Source organism: Bombus affinis, chromosome 5 (assembly GCF_024516045.1).
Source record: "Bombus affinis isolate iyBomAffi1 chromosome 5, iyBomAffi1.2, whole genome shotgun sequence".
Classification (NCBI taxonomy): Eukaryota; Metazoa; Arthropoda; class Insecta; order Hymenoptera; family Apidae; genus Bombus; species Bombus affinis.
The window spans coordinates 5,283,993-5,311,501 of NC_066348.1; the positions used below are offsets into that span (position 1 = coordinate 5,283,993).

Below are 27,509 nucleotides of genomic sequence, written 5' to 3' on the forward strand. Positions count from 1 at the left end.
TTCTGTGCCGGTAACATTTGCTGATACAATCGAACGATTCTCTTCTCTGTGAATTGTGAAGCATGCCACGGCGAATTCTTGCTACAGCATTCGAAACTTGCGGCGATCGAATTAAATCTCGACTCGTGTGGTCGCGTTCTGCTTATCCACGGAACTCGGAAATTCCTTAATGTTTGGATGTCTTGAGATTCCTCTCGTGAATTCTTGGAAAATTCTTTTAGTAAATTAGTAGTTGCAAGAGAGGATTGATCGATATTAGTTTCTTTAAACTTATTTGTTTTTTGGGAAAGATTCTGAATATTTGTTTTTTTCTTTGGAAATTGTTACAACTGAATAGTGCAATATGCACCACCCTTTTTTAAACGTTTTGTTTTAACAAGAAAAATTACTGAAATATGTTGTTTTAATTTTATTTATATAGCTTTCTATATTATTTCTGCATTTTATAATTTTAAGGAAATTGCTCTTTTTTATATACGCTCAGAAAATATTAATACGTTATGAGATTATATAGTAAATATTATATTTAACCTGAGTGAAGTTAATACACACTTCATTAAAAATGGAAAAGAAAGAGTCACAACGAATGAAAATTTCAAATAATCAAAAGTATTTATATGTTAGATTCAATTTTCGAAAATTAAATAAATTTAGTCGACATCTGCATCTAAATATGCCAATTTTTCGGCGTCAGTTTGGACTGCTTCCAGATCTTAAACAACACGAACACCAAGAAAAAGGAACGAATAAAAGGGAGAGAGGAACGAAGGTGTAAGAAGTTTCGATTTTCTCGGCGCGCATTGAATCAGAGTTAAATCAAGAGACGAGTAAATAGCCGATGCGGCGGGGCCCGCGTAGCAGGTCGGTGTTGATCCACTGATCCTTGGACAGGACCTCCAAGCGCGTTGGATTCCCTGCACGCGATCCCTCGCAGCGATGCGCCGCGTAACGTGTCGTTCGCTCGCGCCCTTCTCTTCTTTCGCTTCCACGAAAGACGAACATATGTAAGTTTAACGATCCGATAAACGTCACCGAGATAAACGCGGCTATTTTGGTTGGCCGTCCAGTTGTCTCGCATTTGCATTTGTTTCATAGGACCAAAGGAAAAGGAATCGAATGAACACGATCGTCATTTAGATCTAAATTGTAATTTTTATAGATTACCACGATAATTACGACTAAAGCTAATGCGTGAATCTACTTGATTCAATGGCTCACGTAAGTATTGGAACACTTACCACAGACAATTTTTCTAACGTTTTATAAGAACTATAATTACCGGATACGAAATAGACTTTTCGAATAAGAATAATATGTTGATAAATATAAGTATGATCTGATTTGTCTATTATTAAATGGAACTAAGGTAGGTTAATTTGAGTGTAAATCAGAAATTTTTCTTAGAAATTTTGATTGATAATTAGAGATGACGGAAATAAGTTTAAAATAAGCACGGTAAAAGATGTTTTCCAAAATAATTCAGATCAAGAGGTAAAACATAAAATTGTATAGACCGGTTTTATTTATGACATGAACTCACTGCCAACCTACTTTCGAAAAATAAGAAATAAATTTAGAACCATGGTTTCGCATCAATCCCCAATCCAGTTTTCATTTATTTTAAGCTTTTATTATTTTGAGGGGCTAAAATAAATATTTAACTAGTAAAATGAATCGTATTAATGCATCTTCGGAAAATGGAACACAGGATACGTCCTCCTCAATCATCAAGTACCTTCTCTCCCACGTCTAAACTTGTCCTCCTCGAAAGTTAAACGTGTAAGCACTCTCGTGCTCATCCTGCATACAGTACAGAGACAAACAATGTCATAACATAAAATGAATACGTTATGAATTTTAAAATTATTCGACATACAACGACCACGTATAATGCTTAAAATTCAAGCACAGTTAATGGAATTATAAGACTGAACATCTATTACTAGGTATCGCAAGATCTGTGAACATTACGAAGTTCAAAAGTTTGAATTTACAAGAGGAGCAAATTGGAAATACTATAACAAATCACATTTTATCAATATCTAATTGGTTATTCGCGATTCCCTATTAAATTCAATATGGTAATTTACACTGGATGTATATATGTTCTTTTTTTAAAGAAAGTTATAGATGAACTATTCATCATCACGTTTAAAATCATCCTAGCTTGAGAATATCTTATACAGAATATGATTGCATGATTATCAAGTACCGCGAGTTCAAAGGTTGTCAGAGGCAGTTTTCCTTTATCTTGCAACCTCTTGCTACGTTGCATATTGCTGTCTTCCGTTCTTTCATTCTCCTCCTTTTACTTAGAACTATTACATTATATTATACACCATAGCGTGGTATAGAACGAGCATAAGCTACGTAAAGCTTTGTCCTCAGTGAAGTAGAAAGTGAAAAAATAAGTGGTAAAAAAGGAAGGAGAAACCATGAATGAGAAAAAATGAATGCGTGAATGAATTATTTGTACAAAAATATCTTTTAAGAAAGGAAAGATATAATACATAAAAATGTACATTTATTCTATTTAAAACAGACTACTAATACTATTTACTGCTGAATCAAATCTTTGCTAAGAGTCTATCTTTATTCTTAAATAATTTATATAGACATCCATATATTACCAATTATGCTCCAAAATTATTTCTGCCGATGAACTAGAAATCTTGAACCATTATTTATAACCTGCATACAACATTTATAAGTAGCTACCTTTGTAATTTCCAACAAATGATTCGGTTAAATTAACATCGTCGATTCGAGGTCTCTCTACCGAGTTATTTCGTAATTTCTCAGACGTATTACATTACGGTGATATTCTAAAGCTCGCGTATTCTAAAGAGCAGGGGAACCGTACGTGGATACCGTTAAATCAGCAATATCGAAACTGAAAAAGAATTAAAAGCCGATACATATTCATTGAATACGATGAAATTTTACAGGAAGGGCCTTGCTTTATAGGCAGCGAGTGCCGATGTCGATCAGGGCCTCGCTGCATGAACCTAATTTCCTTTGTGCGTTACAGCACAGTGTTCAGCTCGCCTACGCAACCGTGGGTGTTCGAAGTGTTGAATAATGCTTGTCTGGTGCACTCGTTACCACATACGCAGATATTCGGATAAGCACTCGGTAAGAAACGGCCTTGTACAAAGGGAGATTGAAATCTGTGAGCATCAATCTTTAGATGAGAGTTCTTGGTTTGTGGAAGATTTTTTATGTAGCAGTACTTTCAGATTTTTGTTTTATCTTTAACATTTTGGTATTTTTTTACTAGAAATGGCATATACTCTCGCTTAAAAAAAACTTAGATCGGCTTTAAAATATTCAAGTATTCTCCTATTAATTAATAACTGCATCGCACTCATCTTTTTTATACTGGAAAATCCAGTAGAATGAAAAGTCTCATTCTCGCACAAATTCTCCAATAACCTGTAGCAGAGGATAAAATTAAAAAGAAAGATCAGAACTCCGATCCCCACGCCTCTCAATGATCCCTAGGTACCTTCGTTACTGTCGTTCAAGTCCAAGAAACTAAGATTAAGGAAGAAAAGCAGATCTTCGATTGCTGCCTTCACCTTCAAATTCAAACGTCAATCAACATTTTTTCAAACTAGCAATTACATATATAAGTACGTCACCAATCAAGTTTTCTCGAATTCCACGAGATGAACGATCGAGGAGTATGGTTTGCTCGCGTCTACAATCCGTTTTCGAGAGGTCACGGTCGCGCGTGTTCTCCAAGCGGACGCTGCTCGCACGATGAGTTCTCGATGTATGTAAGGCGGATGGCACCAATAATGGATGAACAGCGGCGGCTTGTAAATCCTTGGCCAAGCAGCGGCGACTACTCCGCGCTGACACGGGAGACTTCAACGTGGCTCGTTCTTCTTTGCCATTCAACTTCAGCCCGACGCGACGCGGCCATAAGAGCGACCAGATCCAAGATAGAGGCGATCTACAACCCAACGGAATAGTAAACACTCGGCTAGACTAGGATTCTAGCTCGTCCGACTTTATTCTTTCTGCCTACACAATTTTACCTATTTGTTTATTTATTTAAAACCGTATCCGCCTCAGTTAAATTAATAGCGACTATTAATCATTAAAATTTTTGCCATATATAATCCATATTTTCGTTAGATGAAACAGTTATATTAATTTTTCTAGTTGAAAAACTTCTTTTCTAATTTATATCAAATAATTTGCATATTCGTTTTATAGAAATGTTCTCTTTTCAGTAAACATTACTATTATTACGCTATTTATTTTAATCGATATCTCTTACTTTGAACGACTCAAATATTATATTATACCAAATATAAAACATTAGAGTTCCTATTTTAGAAAATATCGTTTAATATAAAATTAGTAATAAAATATAGACAAATAAACGTATAAAAGAATAAGCTCGTAAACTTTCTAATTTCGGGGAAAAAAATTCACAAATTCTTTTAACTTTCCAGTTATTTCTCGAAGAATAGGTATCTCTCTGACTATACTTGAATTCCCATTCTACTAATTTTCGTTCGATCGATAGCCAGGTTAAGTGAACTCGAATATATAATCGGATGAATAACGCGACTGCAATGCGAAAGGAGAGGCAGAAGAAGAAGAAGAACAGGAAGGGACACAGTGGCAGAAAAGATCGAGTACAATCGGCGGCGGAGCGACAAGTGGCTGACGACTTTATTTTTAGTCGCGCCACTGCAGCACCGCCGCGATTATTTCGTTGGCAAAAAGCTGCCGTGATTATTGTCGAAATGCGGCAGGAACGTTATTGCGAGCGATTATCTCTTTGGGCGCGGTAACAATTTGCTTTCAAGCGCGCATCAATGCAGTTCTCGTTTGTGATATTGCGAAGGTAAATTTTTTTCTTTTCATAAAGATGTAATGTCTTTGATCGGCGCCGAAAAACGGAATTTAAAAGACGGTATATTTTTGGAGACAATGCTTCATAGATAAAAGGAAAAAGTGGTAGCCCTATTGCTTTTATATGCTTAGTGTTAAATTACTTAATTTTATTTTAATGTATTGATTTTTAATGTACCTTTTATACCTTTATACCTTTATATCCTATATAGCTTTAAAAATCACAAAATACAATCTAAGATAAAATGCAGTAAATTAATCCAAACTATCGTGTCTCAATGCAAAGTCATGAGATTGATTGAATTTTAAATTTTTCATAAATATATAAATATCCGCAGTTCAATCATAATGTCGTCGATGAAAGAAGAATCTGACGAAAGTATATAAATAAAGATTTTACTATCGAATATATCGATTCCATGCACCGTTGCACTCGGGAAAGAATTTAATTCAATCAAAAAAGGCGTGGAACTGAATTCGATTGAAGGCAAGGATAAAGAGAAGAAAATTCATTTTGTCTGCATTCTAAGCCGCGCCATGTCCATCTCTGACAATCCTTCTTCCTTCTTCTGTCTCTCAGCTGACGCTTTCAGAAATATTTGCTGGCAATTACTCCCGGGGCCTTTAAGTGCCACGGAAGAAAGAGGAGCAAGAAAAGGAGCAAGGAATCCGCGTGCATAACGTCGACAAGATTTATTGTCACGCGACCAGATTACGAGATTCCGGTCCACGGAATACATCGAATGCTCCGTTAATGTTGGCCAAAAAACAGCCGTAAAAATTCTTCTGTTCTTCCGTGTATTTGTTCATATACGATTTGTTTGCAATGTCTATCAAGTCTAATTAACCGGAAAATTTGATTAAGGCGATCTTGAATCTCTACGTGTTTTTCCCTTTTTTGATCCTCCAATTCTTTGTATTTTAATTTCACTTTCATTATGATCGAACAAAGTCGTTTTATAACGACATCAGAAAATTCTGAGCATAACACTGAAACAAAAAATTATGTATGTACGATAATGATTCTTTCTTATTTTCCAGATCTTAACAAGTTTTCTAACGATAGAGAAATACAATTCGATCAAAAATAATCCAAAGAACAGCAGTGGGTTCTAGAAGAAAATTTTAGAAAATTTTCATTTTCGTTTTAATCAACAAAAAGAATCGATGACGAGAAAATTTCAATTCATTCTACGACAGTGTGCAAACCTTAATTAGAGGGATTCGCAATTAGAAGACGTTCCAGCGACTAAAGGAGCTGGCGGTTTCACCCTTGCCCCGTGTCAGAGTGTCTGAATTCTACCGAACGATCTCTGGATTCTTCGCTAATTGTACCCGCGAACCGGAATGCTCATTGTTCGGTGAAAGCAAAAAGGGAGGACACGTTACGTTTGGACGATAGCCCTTTCTGCGTCTCGGTTTCATTATTTCTCTTTCACTATCGCGCATATGTCGCATACCGATCCGATCGCCGCTCGACTCCAATTTCCCGCAAATTTCTGTGGAATACTGCGTGCACGGGATGAGATAAAGGAAGCCAGAAGAGAAATGGATCTTCAGGACAATGGTGGACCATTGTATGCGATGCAATTAATCGAAACGACCGCACTTTTCATTCTTTTACTTTTCTCGTAATATTTTCTTCCGTAAATCGGTTATTAATGTAAGAGATGAATTGTGATAAAATTGTGCGAACTGTTTAAAGTAGTATTTAAAGTCAATCAACAAACAAATCTATAAAGAATTACAAGAACTTTCCTCATAAAGTATATTAGTTTCTAAAATAAGTTTTCGTATATTAGAGGAAAATCACTAAATCTTCGACATGATATTACGTAAACTTAGATCATCAAATTAAAGAAGGACACGAAAAGATCAATCTATTAATTTTTAACTCAAAAAACAAAAAAACTTCTATTAACAACACATATACTCGTCATCTTTAAGAAATACTTATATATATATATAATAAACAAAAAGCCCATGTTAAAATATATACTTACCTTCCCCTTAAAATTCCACAAATTTCTTACGTTAACTGAAAAATTCGCTCGGTCAACCAATTACGCCACTTGCAGCATCTTCCGGCGCTCTACCAGTCTTCTCACAATCATCCCATTCCCGCGGATGACTCAATGCATCTCCAATAGTTGGACTAACGTTCGTAGTACCTTCGTTCGTATAGCCGGGAACGGGTCACGGCGATTCCTATCGTTCCAGAAGAATTTAAATTACTTCGACCGCCTAACGCGTCCGTCGCGTAAACTCTCGATCGAGCCTCACCCTCTCTGTCTCCTTCCCTCCCCTTTGGTTCTCGAGCCACTTCCGGCTTCACGCTTCTTCTAACACCGTGTTTGTCACGAGGAATGTGACGGAGGCACTCGAAATGCACGTAAACTGGCTTCCAGGATATCCCATGCTGGAGCATTGACTCGGTAAATAAAACCGAGAGCTCGGCTTTGGATTCTGGCTCCCGTTATCTCTTATCGGCTGCATGGCCACCCTCTAGTTCGTAGTTTTGCGAAAAAGATTGAGCAGTAAAGATAACGGGTCTGCTCTCTTCCTATTTCGTTGTCCTCCTGTAACGATTACGAGTCATTCGAATCGTTATCGTATATTTGCTGGAAGAATTCACAGCCTCCGCCCGATGTTTTGTGAAATGTCACTCGACACGAAGAACCGACGCGATACGACGCCGGAAACCGACATCGACCACTGAACGTCGACCTTCAGTTCCCACTGAAACTCGCTATAAAATGTTGTTTAGATGGTTTCGAATTTCGAATGATCTTGTATGGGTGAGGTAGAGTGGTATGTTGAGGAGAAGTAGACTTTAAAATGAAGTTTCAGCGAGAAATTGAAATGGCAAACGATTGGAAATCATTTATTGGAACAGAATTGTAGGTAATATTTGATTAACTGAACTCATGCTGGTTAAATTTATTTATCTAAACGTGAGTTTCCATTGGGATATAAAAGAGAAATATTAGCTGAAAAGATTGGGGAACTTCTATATAATAATGAGCTGTAATTATATAAACTATTTGTAGCTGAGTAAGTTCAGGTAAATGAAGTTCTACTGCAAGTGTAAATTTTCAGTTTGAAACCAAAAGAAATTTTAATAGAAAATTTCTAGATGTGAATATTTTCAGTATATATGGAAAAACGTATTTCTATTAATTTTGACATTTTTTAACGCTAGCCAACAGTTTAGCGTTAATAGGCGTCACATGACTGCCGGAAAAGGAAAGAACACAGGACTGAGACAAACAAGATTTTTTATTTCCTTGAAGTTCAGTAATTTCTTTGTGTACCACATTTCCGTCCTATCGCGCCTTTATCGCCGGTACTTCCGTCACGGTAACGACGTCCAAATTACACGCGTTCGCTCTGAACAATCCCGTGTGAATACGGTCTAACGCAAGAAAAGCCAGTCGACAAATTTTCTCTACTTTTCAACAAAGTTCAACACGTGAAATTGACAAATGACGGGGATAAAAAGAAGAGATAATTATGCCACTGTCTTATGATGCCATATGCACCTTCAACTTAGAAACGCAAAAAAATTATTCACTGTGTTCACTTTGTTTGTGATAGTAACTGAAAACGTATTTAACTTAATGATGCACATTAACCATTTCCCAGATTACCGTAGAATTGCGCAACATAGATTGCTTCACACGTAATTATTAACGTAGATTGGATTTAAGATAGAATTGTACATTAACATAGAATATTCAACACAGATTGCTTCAACGTAATTAATAAGATTTATTACGTATAAATATTTTAATTCATATGTTTCGATACACGTAGGCCAAAAATTGAAGGATACTGTAATATCTTCCATGTAGATACGCGCCGAAAATTTTCACATATCAAGTATGATTGATGTATATCTTTCGATGATTCATCCATACAGGATGTCTTAGGATTTGAATCCAGCTAATGATGATCTTGTCGCTTTCTTTATTGATACACGCCAATGAACATTCCATTTGAAGAGTTTGTCAATAGTGTTGGAGCTAACTAATCATCCATCAAACACTTTTACCACATTTATATATTTTGTGCTATCATATTTCTAATCGGATAATGTTTTACGTTAATCTGTAAACAATCTTTTTAATTAAACGTTTCCAAATTTAATGCGTTAGTATATTTAATGACTTCATTCATTGCTGAGAAGATCATTCCTTATAATATTGGTAAAATACTAAATTAAAATAATAAATTTATTAAAATATTGCTAAGAATATGAACAATTCAAACAGTATAGTAATCACACGATGTAATAAAGGTTCATGGTCCTTTTTATTAAAGTTTCTTCGAGATATTCTATGACCATTCTTTTTCCTTTCTTTACCTTCGGAAGTATAATTCATTCTCGTGCCTGCACATTGCGTCCTTGGATTACTTAGAGTTCTCGACGTGATCGAAAACGGTCGCATTTGTCAGGATAACGGAGCTGTAGACGGCAGCCATTTGGAATATTAGATCGAGGAAGAAAGAATCAGTTGGCAGCTGAGGTAGTTCAATCTGCTAGAAAAGTTGTCCAAAGAAAACTGTTATTCTTCTCTGCTGAATTCTATAACTTTTCTAGTTACTGAAATAGGATTCATTTTTCTTAGAATCATTCCATATTTCACACCTGCAGATGATTTAAATTTGATGGAAACGAGAAATGTAGGACAGATATTTTGAACACAGGAGTGGCAGACAACTATGCAAATAATGGGGGCAAATTATATTTCCTAGTTCATATTACATTACCAAATGCTAATCAATCATTACTTTTGAATCAACACGTTCGAATCAGTACCTGTAAACCCTATAAATAAATTCTTTTAATATCCAAATAAATAAACTTTCTTTAACTGTTTCTTTCAATTGGACTGTAACTTCTACCTAATTATTATCAACTTCTAACCGTATACTTAACTAAAGTCTAACTAAATTTTCTGTAATAAATAAATAACTTCTCTTCATCGTCTCCTCAACTTTTCTCTTAACCATTCAACGTCTAACTAATTATATATACTTCACGTCTAACCATATATTTAACTTCAACTTCTAATCTCCAAACTTGCGCAAACCGTCAATTAACCATCTTATTAACGACCAAGAAAATTAGAAAAATCGAAGCTCGATTCGAAGGCAAACGCGTGATTATAGCCATGGCGGTTCGGGAACAAGGCGCAACAGATGTTCGGGCGGCGTAACTATAATGGAGATTTCACCGTGATAATGACTTATTGTCGTCTATTGGCATAACGGTGCCGGGTGTTCGTCCGCGACTACAAGGGACTTGACTTTTCACCCTGAAAGGGGACGAAAGGCTCGGGAGCGCGATTATCAAAGGTCAGCCGGATCGTTAGCCGCGACTCCCGTAAATCGGCGTAGGTCAGTGAATCGCGAATCAGCGGCAACCGCGCCGCTCGTGCGAACGCCGTTGACCCGATTTAAGGGAGTTTAGAACGCGATCCTTCGAACAGAGATCGCCGATCGGTGATCATCAACCACAGGATCCATTCTACCGATATCCTCCGGCTGTTCTCACGCTGCGACGATTATCCAACGAAATCCTGTCTTCGACTTCGCTTTCTAGGTAGCCTCGAATCTGCATTCATTCTTTTCGTGATATTTTTGTCAGAAAAGGAAAGGAGATTAAACGTTATAGGAGAGGATGTAATTAGTGGGCAGAGAATATCTATGTGTTTACAGATAATACATTTATAAAGTTGTTCATGAAAAATCTGTTGGTTTTTAGAAGTTTTCGAGAAGAAACTTTTTTTCTAAAAAAAGATAATTTGAAACTGATGTTATTTAAAACGCTATCCTCTAAGATTCACCAATTTGTATAATTATTATTTGTATAATTATTCTTACTAATTATTAAATTATCTTTACTACATTCGAAATATTTTCAAATATTTTCAATATTTTCTAAGGAATATTTTCCGAAATTTTCATCATTTATAGGGCATTTAATCATTCAAAATGGTTTTCGAATGAATATCGTACACTACGCGGTAGACAGAGTTCAAAACCATTTCGAGCAGACAGATTAGATTAACGCACCTTCTATCCGAACGTTCCCATTGTTCTTCTTTTCCTGTACCTTCGTTATTTAAACGTTTGATTGATGGATTGGTATATTTGTCGCTTGGAATGGTGTTGTGGTCTTTCTTTATCAGCAATAAATTGCGACCTGCTGTCAAATTGACGAATTGATTCTCGTTTTGACGAATATTGAACGTGTCCTTCAAAACGACTGACATGAAGAATCCGATTCAGTTTGTTATGGAAACGAACGGACATTTAATATCAAAATTCTGGACATATCAATAGAAACTATGTTTTTCCAATGTTTTAATCAAATTGAAAATATTGAATTTGTACAAAGATATTATATTGCACAAAGACACTTACATAATTTTTTTCTTCAATTTGATTCTTTCCCCATTTTTAATTCTTCGTCCATGCTTAACGTACTTTCCAAAATTGTATTTACTACTTGTGAAAACTCACTGTATTCAAAATTACAGAAAATTTAAAAGTTACTTCTTCAAGCTAATTCTTTAAGCAAGTTAACAAACTGAATTTCTTTCGCTCAAACTAAACAATCTCCACCGATCCGATACTCACCCCCTTCCTCCTATTCCCATCGATCAAGCGTTTCGCTATTTCCCATCAGCGAGCAATCAGTCGTCTCCTCTTTCGATCTTCCGTTCAACCTGCTCGTCCAATTGGCAGTGTCTCGAAAACTGCATCGGAAACCGGCCGGTCAAAAATCGCGATTAGCAAGTATCGCATACTTTCCTCGGCCATGAAAACCGTCCGCGGACCCATTCAAGCTTCCTGCCGATCTAACAACCGCTCCAAACCTCAACCGTAACAACGTCGCGTACATTATACTTAACGGACGATCGATCTACGTGTCTCGATAGCCAGTCATCCATCCAAGACGAAACAAAACGTGGTCGGTCGGTCAGCCCTTCCTACGATCCTAGACAACGTCGTAAAACGGTCGGTTTCCTGCGACAACGAGATCCTGGCTGAAAACCCATAAATGGACCCCATTGCTATGCCGAAAACCGCTCGTTTCTCGATCATCTTTCACCGATTCAGGTTCTACAAGTCGACGTTGCTTCTCTTAGCCGCAAGATCGGATGTTATCGAAGACGATCGATCGTACAACGTGCGTGCGCAACACACGCGTCCCGCAAACTGCTCTTTACGACCTGCCAAGACCTCGCCTCGCCTCCCCTTGCCTCACCTTGCCACGCCTCATCTCAATCATCCGGTAATTACGATCGCCGGTCGTCCGGAACCAATTACCCCGCGGATTTTTATCGATATAGCTGGACTTTCGCATCGCAAATAACGTAACCTGTAACCGATAAACCGGCACGATGTCGCGTTGCGATGCCAGATAGCTAAATTTTCGCAATTCCTTTTTAACCCTTTTGCAGGAAACGGAGTATTGTATGATACGACACGATGCTTAACGTAGACATCGTAATGTAACCGATTTCGCACGGATTGAAAACTCAATCCATTGCAATGAGTTTTTTTTAAAATTATTCAACTAGTTTAGCTTTCGTTGCCATATATTGTAGTATGCATCTTTTCATACTAGCAATTCGTAAAAATTCGATATTTTATCCAAATTTCATATCTGTTCATCTGACATTTGTTTCACTTCGCCTATAGCAATTTTCAGAATGATAACTGTAACTTAAAACGAATTTTAATGAGCAAAATGTTACTTATGTATGTAGGGTGGATTATGTAAAAATTTATGTAAATTATGATTGTGCTTTAGTAAAATATACGAAAATGTTGTAACTATTGAATTCTAGTAAATTTGTCTAAGAAATTAATTTCTTTAAACCTGACGTTTCATAATAATTTCTAAAAACGTAATAATTATTAAATAGAAATAATCTTCAACGAGAGCTGTATCTATTGATTATATGATCATGTAATGTACTGTTAAAATATTGTGACACTTTTCAAGTTTTAGTAATAAATTGAACTTTTCGATTGAATGATACTCCGACGGACTTTCATTGCGTATGTTTCTGCGCAATCAGTTGACTAACTTTTAATGATTTCGTCATACCATTATTTCAACATTGTTCAATTCGTGGAATGATTGCGAATAAAAAAAAAAGAATGGTCTTGTCATGGTCGGATTACGAGTTTTGCTTTTTACGATGGTCGATTGACGATGTTTAAAGGGAATTTCGAGGACGAGTGGGCCATGGCCCACATGTTCTTGTAAATATTGGCTTTTTCGTGCATAGATGACTACGTGTGAACAACACGTACGATTTTTTCGTTCCAAGTTTCAATTCATTCTTTTCTACGATTAATGAATTTCTATAGAAATTGTGAGATATCAATATTTGATTGTAACTAAATGTTATAGATATTATTAGATTAATTGTAAGATGTTATTATTAAACTGTAACGTACAAGATGTTTAATTCAATCGTGTTTCGCCAAGTCAATTGATTTAAAAAAATGTATTTCTAATCAGAAAAGTTTAAAAATTGTAATCGTACATAATGTTAAAAATATCGTTACTATTATTACAAAGAATGGTTTATAATGTCAAATGAAATGGCGGGTGACGCGTCTTATGCTTCTAACAAAAAAAAAAAAAAAAGAAATAGGAAAATTACGCACAGATATTAGGAGTACCGAGAAGTCCTTGTGTCACTTTCGATATTAAGTAAACGTCGATTGAATAAAGCAATTAAACGTTAATAAAAGTCAAACATTACATCAGGGTGAAATACAAATATCAGAGCAAAATACATCAAATGTAGTGAATATAAATTTCAATATACATATTTGCAAAATCTTGCACAGAAACCCGAGTTCTAAATTATATAGACATTTACGAATTCTAAATACGACCCAGTGAAATCAAACATTCGGAAGTTAGATCAAATATTTAAAACTCCATTATCTATATTAAAACTTCATCAAAATCTATTCGTTCTCCTAGAATATTTAGATAATCGTTTTTGTCCTTCTCTTGAAAAGTTAACTTACCTAGAAGCACTCTAGCTACCTATTATCAAACAGAAATTGCTCGAATATTTTTCCAGTCGAAGTACTAAATATGATCATCTATAAAGAATTTACTTATGCAAGGATTTTCGAGAAAATCTATTTAAGTTCAGAAATCAGCTAAATTTCGTTACAAGAAATTAAAAGATAATACTGAAATTGGTATTTTTAGGATAAAAATGATAGAGTTGTGATTTTTAAATTAAATAAAAAGATCTATTATTTATCTTAATTAACTTAAAATATACTGGTTCCTCTGTGATTTTCTATGATGAACGTAAAAAATGTAATAAAAGTTGGATAATTTCGTGCAGAATAATTCTACAAAATTTCAGTGAAATTTATCTTACAGATTTTTGAAATATTTTTCTTTACAATAAAGAAATCTTGATATAAACTTTTATACAAATATTTAAAAACTGTGATATTCTAATATTTCCAGCGTAAATATTCCAGAATGTTGTACTTTCGAATAAAAAAGTATTCCCAAACAAATGTCACAACAGAAATGTCGACTTTGCCAGTAGATGCAACTATCCTCTTAAGTAACACGAACAATCCCACGATATTACGTACTATATAAAATTGGAATTAAAACTATTAAAACATTCTATTAACCTACGCAGTCATGACTCATTATGCATATTCAGCTTTTAACATCCATCAAGCTTCTTATATCTTATAAACCAGCATAGTACAAGCATACAAGCTACATAGTAGCCAACTTTAGCCATTATCGAGTCGCCGGCTCGTTCAATTTCGCGCCATTGATGAGGCCCCGTTGATGAGCTTTTATTGATGAGTTATACCGTACAGAGCAAAAACCATCGAAAGAACTTGCTACTTTTCATCGATCGTTCTTTCATCGCACCTGCCGTTCATACGTCGCCATTATTCTCACTACAGTGGTGATTTCACGCGACCATGGTGCACATGGTTCATCGATGAAAAAACACCGCAGACATCGTCGAGACTGTGCTCGCTATTAATCTAGAAAACTAGCAAAAACCGGACTACGAGACGTCCTCGTCGATGGAATTGTTCACGACGTGGAGCAACCCGCCGCGCTGAGGAAACGGAAAAAGGAGATTCGTCTCGCGCGTCAATCGCTTTTTCTGACACGAGACACGATTCTTTCAGGCCACTTTGTAAGTCAGCAGGAACTTCACTCGAAAAATAGGGCGCGAACGTACATATGATATAGAAAAATTATCATTCTTTTGCGAAAAATTTGTTAATTCCTTAACCGATAGGACACCTTTTAATAAATATAAGTAAAAATAAGAAAGGTGTTAGATATACGGCGAAGAAAAATTATTTTTCTCATGGAAATAATTATTTTATACGTATCTTACTAATGTATAATGTATCTCATAGTTTATTTTCTAATAAAACGTGACTATTTCGTAAATCTACAACAATTTTATTTAAATGTAAAGATAGAAAATAAAATATATACATAATGGAGACAGTGATATATAATAAAGAAGAATTAGTTTTTCGTGGAACATTTTTTTTATATTGTATTGTAATAATATTAGATTCATAACTATTTCATAATACAAAGATGGGAAGAAAAGAAGTTCTGTATTTTTTTGATGTAGGATATATTTTTATCGTGTACGTAAAATAGATTCGCGCATAGATTTCGTGGAATTGAATTGGGAATATCGCTTGATACTGCCTCTTAGCTTTCCTTTTTCTTGTTTTGTCTAGTTTGTTTCTTTGAAGGCTATAGTCGATGGTATATTACTGGTTATAGGTAAAAGACAAGGGACTCGTTAAAGAATCTTCACCTTCGACGCTTCAGGCGAAAACAGGTAGAAACGGTGGTTTATGACTGGCCTAGATGTGCTCGGGGAAAACCTGTGATTGGTCGGAATAGCAGGTACTTCTGTAAATTACTTAATTTCGCCTCCAAGATTCTGTAAGGAAGTGGAAATTGTATCGAGGTTCCTCGTCTCTCGGTTCTCTGGTATTCCAGAACAAAGTGAGAGCAAATTACAGTTGTATCTATTTTTCTCTTTTCTTTTTATCTCTATACACATATTGTATTTATCACAAGATATAATGTTATTTAGGACGCTATCCAAAAATATCATAAAAGTATAAAACTACCAATCTCACTTGTTTAAAAAAAGATCAATAAAATTAAAAAGTAATATAAATATTTTATTATCCATACAAGATCTTTAATCTTATTCAATCCAAAAAGAATCAAACGAACTTTTCCAGTCTTCTTCTCTTTCTAATTACTGTTCTTTTAAGACTGACACAACGTAAAACAAACATCTAGATTGTTTATGTGAACTCATATTTTTATGCTACTAAATTATTTACGAAGTATTATAATGAGTATCACATTTCGAATTTTATGTCTTTGTATATTACCTGTACTCTGTACATTTTTGCATTTTCAAATTTTCCATAAATGCATGGAAATCCACAATCTAATAACTGTTCTAAAAATTGCGACTTTTTTGTGGAACCTTCTTAACATTTCTGATGTAGTTGAACATCAATTTCTCGGATCCACGAAACAAGGCAGAAAGAAGCATCGGTATATATACAGTTTGAGCGTCACAAGGAGCGCGCTGTCTTTCCTCTTGAGGTGTACAAAGAACAAACAGAGAGCGGGTCGCGTGGTACACGCCGGATTCCCAAACGTGATGAAACACAGCCAGGACATTGACATCGCGCCGGATGACGAACTTCTAACCGAGAGGAGCTCCAGGAAGCGGACAGGTTCGTTCGTTTGATGTTCGAGAAAGGTTGAAAAGCAGCTTGTCGATAGGTTGAGGCGGAAAATTTTAGACAAAAAAAAAAAAAAGATGAAAGAGGGAAGAAGATGTTGGAGCACGAAATTAGAATAAACACGATATCTGTGGTCATGATTAATATTTTGATCACATTTTATTTCGTTCGTAGAAGAGGAATTTTAAAATTCAACATGGTCTTAACCAAATTCATATGAAAATCATCTTTCTATTAAAAACATTAGTAACTTTACCTATGCGAACTAATATTAATTAAATTAAATTAACAGGACAGCTAAACTAAAATTATTCATTTCTTATGAAACATTATGAACCTATCACTGTTTATCTGTAAAAGGCTTGTATATTCGAATCCATCAAGTTACTTTCTTCTGCAACTATTTTATGTAAAAATATTTCTTTTTACCTATCAACTGACGTAAAAGCCGAAAAATTAAGAAAAATAAGCACATCATACTTAATTGTATTATCGGACTATTTCTATTGAGTAGAAATTCTAACAGTGGAAGAAAAGAAAAAGAAAATGTTTCGGGTGATGGTCGAAGAACGAGTTGAAGGCACCGGAAACACTTCACGTGGAAGTACGAGTTCAATTATCAGCGAACTCGAGAGCCACGAACACCGTGGTTAATTAAGGCTTGTTGTTACAATCTCGTAAATTTAGAGTAACGAACTCAAGGAAGAAGAGGGAAGGATGGGAATGGGGAGACAAACGTTGCTGGTTAATCCTGCGGGAACATTTCGTTGGGCGTTCATTGGAAAATTGCTACTGGCTCATCGAGTGGTTCAGGTGTGCGGCAAAAATATTTCAGTAGTAGCTGGTTTATTGGTGGAATTGTTTTTTATCGCACCGTTTTTTATCTTTTAATTCAATTAGTATATAGTTTATTTCGAGGTTGTTGACTTTTATGTTCTTTGTTTTCGAGGAAGATATCGAGGAACAACGTATATATAAAGTAGGTATTGTGCTACACTAATTATCTTTTGCAGTAGTAATTGAAAAAAATCCGAAAATGTTTTAAGAGTAAATTTTAAATATATTAACTGCACTTGTGTGTTTGTGTCTACGTTAACAGTTAATAATAAAAATAGCGTCAAGATGAAGCAATCTTATAAAAATACTAAGAGATGTACTGTTCATTAGTTCGTGTGTTTCAGAGATTCAACGTCAGATAAAATTGTCCATAAAGCGTCGTAGTTAAAAAATCGTGACTAAATCTCACTGTCTCATCCGCGTCTGAGAAATTGTATTACGTAATTTACAAGATGTATACATTTTGAGACACACCAAGGTATATTAAACACATATAAATGTTCAACATAAAAATCTTACTATATTTTTCTTACTTCTATATTCGTTTCAGTATTTCAACAAATAAAAATTCATTGAAGTTAACATTAATTTTCCAAAAACACCTCTACTTTGTTCATTTTCACATCTTTATATTTTCTAAAAATAAAAACATCTCCATTTAGGTAACAGACTCGAAGCTAGCACTCTCGATCACGAGGGCAGCGAATCGAGCCGGCGACAGCAGCGTCTATTCCTGTTCCGTGAATTATCGATCACATAGTTCTTCTATTTCAGAAACGCAGGCTCGTGCGAGAGGTCCAGGCCCTCCTCTATCCGATACATTCGCCCGTTTACTCTCCATTGTATCGGCGACGCATATCGCGATATGGTTATCATTCATCGGTGGCTAACAGTACCCCGAGGACTGTTGCCAGGATAGGAGCGCCTGAGCTCTACCACGCTTATATACCTGCCTCCTCTCTCGATCGTATCGCGGTCATACTGACTGGTACCTGCTGATATTTTACTGTCAACCGATGCTTCCGAACCGTTGTCCTCGGATCAGATTGTTTACCGACACCGGCTACTGAGAATTGCGAATGATACCTGCCCTCCTCTCCTGTCCACCATCTTTTCTTGGCCCAGTTCCACTCTGTTGGTCACCTCTTTTCACTGTTGCTTATTGGGTTATTGGACAAGAATCGAGGCAATATTGTTAGAAGAAATACAGCGAGGTCGTAAACTGTATAATCACTAACGTGAAACGGAAAAATTATGTAGGTATGTAGAAAATTAGCATCTATTCATCTGAATCGAGTATGCAAATATTTCTTTCCTTAAAAGGAATTTTTGAGATGACGCAAGGATTTCGTTTGAAAGGAAGAAATAGTGTAAGATAAATTTCTAATTATTTATGAGATTTCGACTTTTCGAATTATTTATGAGGTTTCGTAATTTTTATTTTTGATGACGTTCACGATGTCAATGAACTAAAATTAATTAGAAACAGGAAAGAGGAAACAAACATTTCAAGTAACTAAAATAAAAGGCAACAATTTCTAAATGGAAAATATTAAAAGAAATATTTAAAAGTTACTATTAATGACTCATAATCGACGAATGCTCGCCTGAAACGGAATAAACAAGAGGGAAGCAGAATAAAAACTGCGAAGAGGGAGACAGTTTGTCTACGGGCCGCGCATAATTACGAGATCACGTCTATGCGAGGCGTCTTTGTCGCGTCTGGAGTCTGTTAATGTTACCTAAGGGCTCTCAGGTTCATTGTCATATTCTGTGTGAGAACTCTCCTTTGTTTACTCCCGAGTAGAGTGTACTGAAACGTCAGCGCACTTATCACCGTCGATCTGTACTACGTCTCCTCTACGTCGTCTGTCTAACGATCTGAATTCCGTTGTTCCTGATGAGCGTCATTTTCTGTTCTTACCGAAACGGTACTACGAATCAACGTCTTGCAATTAGAACGATCCTCTAACGATCGAAACGTGAGGATTACTTTGTACTCGTATTGTTTGGTGTGTCGTACAGTTAGTTATCTCTCTATCTGTCTCCAATTGTTTGTAGAATGTAACGTTATTAGGCAAATAATATATCTTACCGTTAATATAAAGAAATTGTGGAAATACAAACTTGGTATCTTATAATTATATATATATGGTATTATATTATCTTATAATTATAATACTTAACAAGAATTATTTGCAGAGATTTTTGTAATGTACCAGTGAGAACAATAACAACGAATTGATAATAACAAAGATTTTTTTATGAAAGACCAGAAAATAATCAAACTATTCTTTTAATTACACACTGCTAATTTTTGGAGAGTGGAAAATTGAAAGTTGAGCATTGCGTAAAATAATTCGAGTTTTAAACATCAATTACTTAACTCAAAGTATCGATCAAAAAAAAAAAAAAAAAGAAAGAAAAAATGTTAAAAACTCCGTATCGACAAATAGTTAAGAAATGTCCAGTTTAATATAATATTCTGTGCAAACACAAAAATCGACTTCTATGATAAATGTTCAAATACTTTGGTCTGTGATTCCATCATAGTTCACATGTTAACTATCCGATTAATTCCAACTATTCCATCTCAATTTTCAAAGTACCCACGTTCTTACAGACACACGGCGTCTTCGCGAAAAATTCGGAGGTTCGAGGTCAAGATTAGTATGAAGGTCGAGCGCATCTCGAATGCTGCTCCTAATGTCGAATCGTTTTAGAAATGCGCGTAACGACCTAGATCCGATCTAACGGAGCGACCAGCGTGTCCCTCCTCTTGCTCTCTTTATCCTTCCCTCCCGTTCTTTCACCTTCACCTTGTCTTTGTCAAATTCAACCAGGCTCGTAATATCTAACGGGCCGAACGTATAGATCGTATATACCAACGGGATTATAATTTTGTGCACCTTTCAATCTCGACTTACGTCGATGGCGAAGCTAGTCCATCAACCGAGTGAACCAAACATGCTGCGAACTCCGAAGAAGATAGTTGCGCGTTCTAGAGTCATGTTGATGGTAATTAGACGACGTAATGGAATATTAGTATTTGATGGATTGCTACATATGTCAAACATGTTCCCTCGAGCGTGCAACAGGTGTTTCTATAAGTAGCGAAGCCTTAAAAGGTGTTTGAGATGTACATGCAGAACATGTCATCGTTTGTTATGATTTCTTACTGTTCTTTGATAACATGCGCTGTAATCTATAATTCTATGCCTTGCATGTAGTATTTATGATAAAAGTCATAGTAATATTGTAGAGATATTCTAGCGTAGAATAGTGCTTTCTAGGCTTATTTTGTGTAGAATACGAGAGGGTATGGAGGGATAAAAACGCATTCAAACCTTGATAATTCCATTATTTTAACGAATTAGAAGAGATCTTTTTGTAGACATAGTTTTAGGAAATTACATTTTCGGAACATGTAAATTTTTCTTAAAAGTTCTAGTCTAGAATACTCTCTTATGAAAAGAGAGAAGTAATCGAAAGTAAAATTGTTAACTGAGAAATAATTATTCAATTATTTAAATATATTTGGAACACATGATGCATGAAATTCTGCAATTTCTACATAAATGGAAGAACAAAGGTTCTATGAGAGTACAGATATTAATGAATTATTTAAAACTTTCATTTTCATAAGTATTACTCTATCTACTATATTTTCAGATATAGAACAGATTCTTTGGAAAAGTGTCGTCAATTGGAAAATTTAACAGAACGAAATCAATATTTTTTGATTATTTAATAACTGTAGAAAATTTACGTATGATTTCAATTATTATTAATACGAAAGTAAACAATTAATTAGCCAAATGATGCTTCAGCATAAATGCACCGTTCAATTTATAGAAATATAATCTCGAAATCGAACGGCTGTCGAATAAATGACCCATATCTTCCTTACAACTCTCAAACATATAAAATTTAACGATCAATGAATGAGTTAAATTGCTCTTTTCAATCTGCCTCGTTGCTGCGGTGCTCGATATACGAGACATAGTAAAACGTATTGCAAAGATATATCAATATGAAATGAGATTTTATTTACCCGGTCGAGATGTGAATTATTTATGTCGAACCATTAAACAATTACTGGATAAAAAGGGTAAACACTTTTTTTATTCCAGCTTGTAACGAGAGTCACCAGTAAACTTAATGCTCTGTTGGAATGAGTCGTTTTCTAAATGTGTCCTTTATCAGGAGGATTTCCTTAATTACCAAGAACCAGAATGATGCAATTAAAAACGAACGTTAACGGAAGATGGTTCGTTAAAGAGGAACGTTTCTTAATTGATACTTTACTGTGCCCAAGAAACGACGGTTTAACTACCAGCACCCGAGGGAATCTTAATGCTCTATCCTCTAATATTAATAGTTGCAAATATTAATAATAAATCACTGATTTTTAATCTTCGATAGAAATATAGCTTACTTCATCCCTTATAGTTGCAAAGAATTTCTAAATTTATTCCCAATGAATCTGTCTTAAATATTGAAATAAACTGACAATTTTCTGTTGTCGTTCTTGTATCTAAAAATTTCCAGGCATTTTTATCTGTCTATTCTGGAACGATCTACTCTATATCGATTCTTTCATCAAGAAGCAAAGCAACTCTAAATCTAAACTATTTATACCTCTACGTCAACAATCGTATTATTCTTATAAACCTACTAATCACTTAACAAATTAATCCATCCCTCTAACATCCTCCACGATCTTCTATCAAACCCATAAGTAACCAAAAGCTTCGTTCATTTATATTCATCGTATATCTACGCAACATCCATCAGCGATTCAAACGACATAATTTAGCAGTTATCAACACAGCGGGTGGACAAATGAAAACGTTAACACCAATTAACACGTACCCATCCACGTCTGATTCGTACGTCTCTGTCGCGATACCCGCATACTCGGCCGCCATTACACTTCGATAAGGTGGCTTTCCATCGTTCACTCCATAACCTTCCATCGCGATTAACCGCGGTTCCGCCAAATTAATTACCAGCAGCCAGCCTTATTGATTTTTCGAATCGCGGATAATTCATCGTCCGAGCTCGACCGCGATTAATCTTGCACGGCTAATTCATCGCATTACCGTGAGCGCATTAATCTTGTACGTTACATTCGACGGCGATTCCGCGAACGTAAGAGAGCGGGGCTCCCAACAGGCATCTGTGCAGGCGAATCAGATCACCACAATACGCGCGTAATCGCGTGCCGCATTAATTAGCGGCGAGAGAAGTTGAATGCTCGATATTTAAAGCTCCGCGCGGATTATCGCGGCACAGATAGCTGACTCACGCGGATAATATGTATCTTAAAGGTATTTATCTTTTCAAAAGGGTATCTATTCAATGTCGTATTAAGAACGAATGATATTTTTTAGCTTTTTTTTTGAAAAGAAAGACAGGAAGGGTTTTAATCTGCATTTTTGACAGTATACCCAGATGTATTTAAAGAAGATTTACAATTTCTTTTGTGAATGAATAATAAAGGAAAGGTGTAATTTATGTGTAGAAGTAAATTCTTCTTTTGGTACTATATGGTGTTCATATTTTTAAGAGAAAAATTATTTTTAATAAATTATGTATTTAAGGATCTTCAAGGTTTTTGGTATTTTATGAAACAGCTAATTAGCCTTCTGTAAATATATTATTTGAAATATATATGTATAGGTATGATTGTATATAGTCAATCACGTTAATGTTCGAACACACTGTAAAATGGAATAACATTTTAAATTTGGACCAAAAGACTTGAGTTATTTTCAAAGGAAAAGATTAATTTGCTAGATGAAGCGTAAGAAGATTTTGAAAAAATTGCAAGTAGTCGGAATCACAAAGAAGATAGTAAAGTTCACTTTTCGTACCTTCTTTATTCGAGTCTGTAATGATAATTTAAGTAGTACGTTTTGTAGATTTGTATCAGCTGCTTTACACGGTGAAAATTTCACCGAAATCGATTGATACAGAAACATACAACAGGCGTTAAAAGATGGAAGAATCTTTAGATTTAGTATGGGTTGAAAGTTGTGGAAAATTGCGATTTTCACCATTTTTGACCGTTTATAGCTCGTAACAATGTTAACCGATTTCTATGAAATTTTCAGTATGTACATATAACTGAAATACATGTATATAAGTCTAAAAAAAATATTGTTTAAAATTTCATTACAGGCTCAGACAAAAAATTTTGTAAAATGTAACCTTAACTTTTCTTCGCGGTTCCGACCAATTGCAATTTTCCAGAATTTTTCTCACATTCATTGTTCTTTCCCATCATCACATATTGTACAATATCTCACTAAATTTACAATTTTATAATCATACTATATTTTAGTTGGCTAATTTTCTTAATTTATCTTAGAAACAATAGGAAAGGGGGTTAAAGATATTAACCCTGTTTACTCAAACATTCCATAGCTTTCCGCTTATTCTTCTAACCCGACATACATACCACACCTTTGACCAACTGGCCATTAATGTTTAACGAAATAATTACAAGAAACCGCATCCACCGCGCAATTTATGGAGTCGTAGCGAGTGAAACAAGACCTCGAAATGAATTGCGACGCGGTCATCATAGGAGGACCAGGGAATGAGACCCGGTTTTCGCGACCGTCCGAACGGCACGATTCAGTGTTTCGAATCCGCGATACGGATTTAGTCGACACCGTGGTATATTTAGCATGGGAAAGATGTTATCGGGACTGGTTAAACCAGCGTGTCCGATGTAATGATTATGCGCCGTCGCTGCTGGAAAAAAAAATCGATTCGGACGCCTCATAAACCGGCTTCGATAAGTCCGTAAACGAGCCGTTTTAACGGGGATGCGAAGAACCATCCTGCGTTAAGGCTAGCCGCCACGGCTATGGGATTTCGCTGGATAGTCTCTTTCTTACACTTACCATTCCTTTCGTGCCGCCAATATCCTTTCGCTGTTGGATGGTGTTAATCGTCTTCTTTTCATATTAATTCCGATGAAAAGCGACAAGCGTGAATTTTTCTTTCGGTAACAATATTTTTATGGCGATGAAAGTGAATTACTTGGCACAGTAGAATAAGCATGCGCGCAGAAAGTATTAGGTTGTCCGGAAAGTGTCTTTCTTTCGCAAACGTGTTTTTTACAACAATGCACCTTCATACAGACGTGAAACCAAGTCTGTGAAATGTCGCGGTGTTCATCTCAACAGAACGAAATGGATCGTACGTAATTCGACAAAATAAACGTTGTGCGTCTATTATTTCTTCAGAAAACGAAAGAAACTTTTCGGGCAACCTATTGGAAGAATTCTCGTGAGACGTGAGAGACAAATGTAAGTATACATACTTACAAAAACGAGGTATAACATTGACTTGCCTAGAGATTTACCTATGTGTTTCTACAACTAATTTGTATTCTTATATATTTTACATCTTTTCAATTAATGAGTTTATTACCAACGTATGTGTTAGAGTTTTTGAATAAATGTCGTACTTTCAAGGTGTACATTCATTTTTGTCTATCAAAGGAATACTTAATTATAAAAGAAGTAATAGTAAAGGACGGATATACTATCACTTACAATTAGATATGTTAAAGCTATGTGTAGTAAAAGTACGTATGTATGCGAAAAGTTGTTCGATTATATCTGAAATTGTATCAGCACAGCTTCGACAGCGTTGCGTGTAGTCGTTTAGAACGAGTGATCAGCAATGCCAGGAAGTACAACGACAATCATTTCTTCGTGATAACTACGAACCATGGATTGCTCTCCAGACGATAAAGTGTATCCTGACAATTCCTGTTTCTCACGTTTCTGCTTAAGGACACCGTGGGGATTTGAGCAAGTACCGTGCACGGACGTCGTACTTTACGCGTTTCCGAGTACTTGATCACGATTACGTGCGTTACGCTTATGGCGCATCGAGCTAGTTTCTATGAAGAGTGAACGCTGTGTATTGAGGGATTCATTAATCGAATCTTTTCTTATATCTTATGCAATGTTTGAAAGTGAATAATATTGACGAAAAAGAATCGGCTTTTCTTTTATAAGTATTTACAAATAACTTTTACTCCCGTCTAAAAACCTTAAGAACACATTTTTTATTTTGAATAAGTAGACTGTGGATATTTATACGTTTATGAGGAACTTAAACGTATACATATACAGATTCACAAAGTGCATATAGTATGCGAAAATATACTGTTATAATTACTATTATACGAGTATTTGTGTATATAGTTATATATAGACAAGTATATATAGTTATATATCGAATCAGTTAATGTTGGATAAAAATAAGTTTTTAGGAACCGATGACAAATGTGATATGTTGCTAAGTAGAGATTCCTATATGGCAACTAATTGACAGTTGTGGGGAAAATATAAGAAGTGAAATGAAGTGGTTGTAATGTAATTAATTCCTGAGTTTAATAATTACGATTTAATAACTGTAATTCAAGGTTGTTTACTTAATAATGATTGGAGATTCAGGACGTATATTTTAAACATTCCATCGTGATTAATCGTAGGATTGAAATTGTCATTATCAAATCGTATCTATGAAACCGTTGTATCTCATTTGTCACACAGGCAATTATCAAACCATAAGAATGCCATACATTTATAAAGGCACTGACAAATTGGTAATGCAGCGATTAGGATTCTAACACGTGTTAGAAGTGCAAGTATCGGTTAATAAATTCTTTTCTCCCCTCTAATATAAACTTCATAATAAGCTAAACTAACTGTGATTCTAAAGTATTAATGTTAAAACATGGCTACTTCGATATCCATTAAAATTTGCTGTATAAAATTCCTAGAATGGTCAAATTATTTTAATAAGTTTAAAGCGAAAATTATTCACAGGCCAATCTTCTTAACATCTTCCTTTGTTAATTGAATTTTATTCTGAATTATTTCATTCTTATTTTTTATTACTATTCCTATGCTAAACGCTTAAATGTTGTTCATATAACAAGGTATATTATACCTGTTTGCTGCCCTTCCCAATTGAAATTTCGCTTTGTAAAATTATGGTGTTTCTTTTCCGTTTCATCCTTCGTGATCTGTATAATACGAAGGTATGTACGAGTATATTATATATATTCTACGGAAGGAATATTTATAAGTACCATCAGAGTTCTAAATATATTCATGCTACTATCCTAATGACAGTGGTATACTTACTTTAAAGATGAAGATGAAAAAAGATAAAACAATACTAAAACTCGTACAGAGATTATAATCACATAGTCATCAGAATTTCCTGAGGAAAACTTCGCACTGAGATCTGAGACATCGACTGATAAGTGAGTTGAACTACGATAATAATCAGCTTTCTCGCCTCAACCACAAGTAACAAGTTCCGAAACATCCTCGATCGATCTTAATCGAAGGCCTGAAGGGCTAAGAGACTCGAAAACTTTCGTCTTCCCATCCCTGCCGACTAAATGTCTGTTCCTTTTTTCGTCGACCTCGCTCATTCGTCACGAAGACCGCGCTAACCGGAGTAAGGTGAACTACTACAGGACCTTACTGTCACGTGATGCGGTTAACGTGACAGATTAACGATTACACAATTACCCGAGGCTAATTGATTTTAATTTCAATCTCACCTCCGTCGTTGGAGTCGATCGTCCCGTCGGGGTCCCAAGGCGTTCCACGTTCTCCAGAAGCTTCCAACTTAGACTCTCGACCCTCTCTCTTGTCTCTTCTCTTTTCATCCACTTTATTCTTTTTTTCTCTGCATCCACCCTGTGCCTCCTTCAGTTGTCCCTTTTTTCTTCGATGGCCTCTTTATTTTTCGACTTCATGCACGCACGCTCGTTAAGCGTCCGTTCTCTCGAGTCCGCGCGTCTCGAAAGGTGACTGGAAAATCGTCTCATTAAAGCGCGTTTAATTCGTTGTTGGTGGCCAGAAAGAGGCGAGCGAGAGACGGATGAAGAGGAAAGCGAGAGAGCC

At 35.6% G+C, this 27,509-nt stretch overlaps 1 long non-coding RNA gene across 1 annotated transcript; it reads right to left on the reverse strand.

Annotated features, from left to right (window-relative positions):
* Positions 1-1,407: 1,407 nt before the first annotated feature.
* Positions 1,408-27,509, reverse strand: LOC126915934 (uncharacterized). Its single transcript, XR_007710386.1, has 4 exons — positions 27,164-27,509; positions 7,159-7,454; positions 6,879-7,083; positions 1,408-3,961 (listed from the first exon to the last, which is right to left on the reverse strand). It is a non-coding gene; the product is annotated as an uncharacterized LOC126915934 (long non-coding RNA).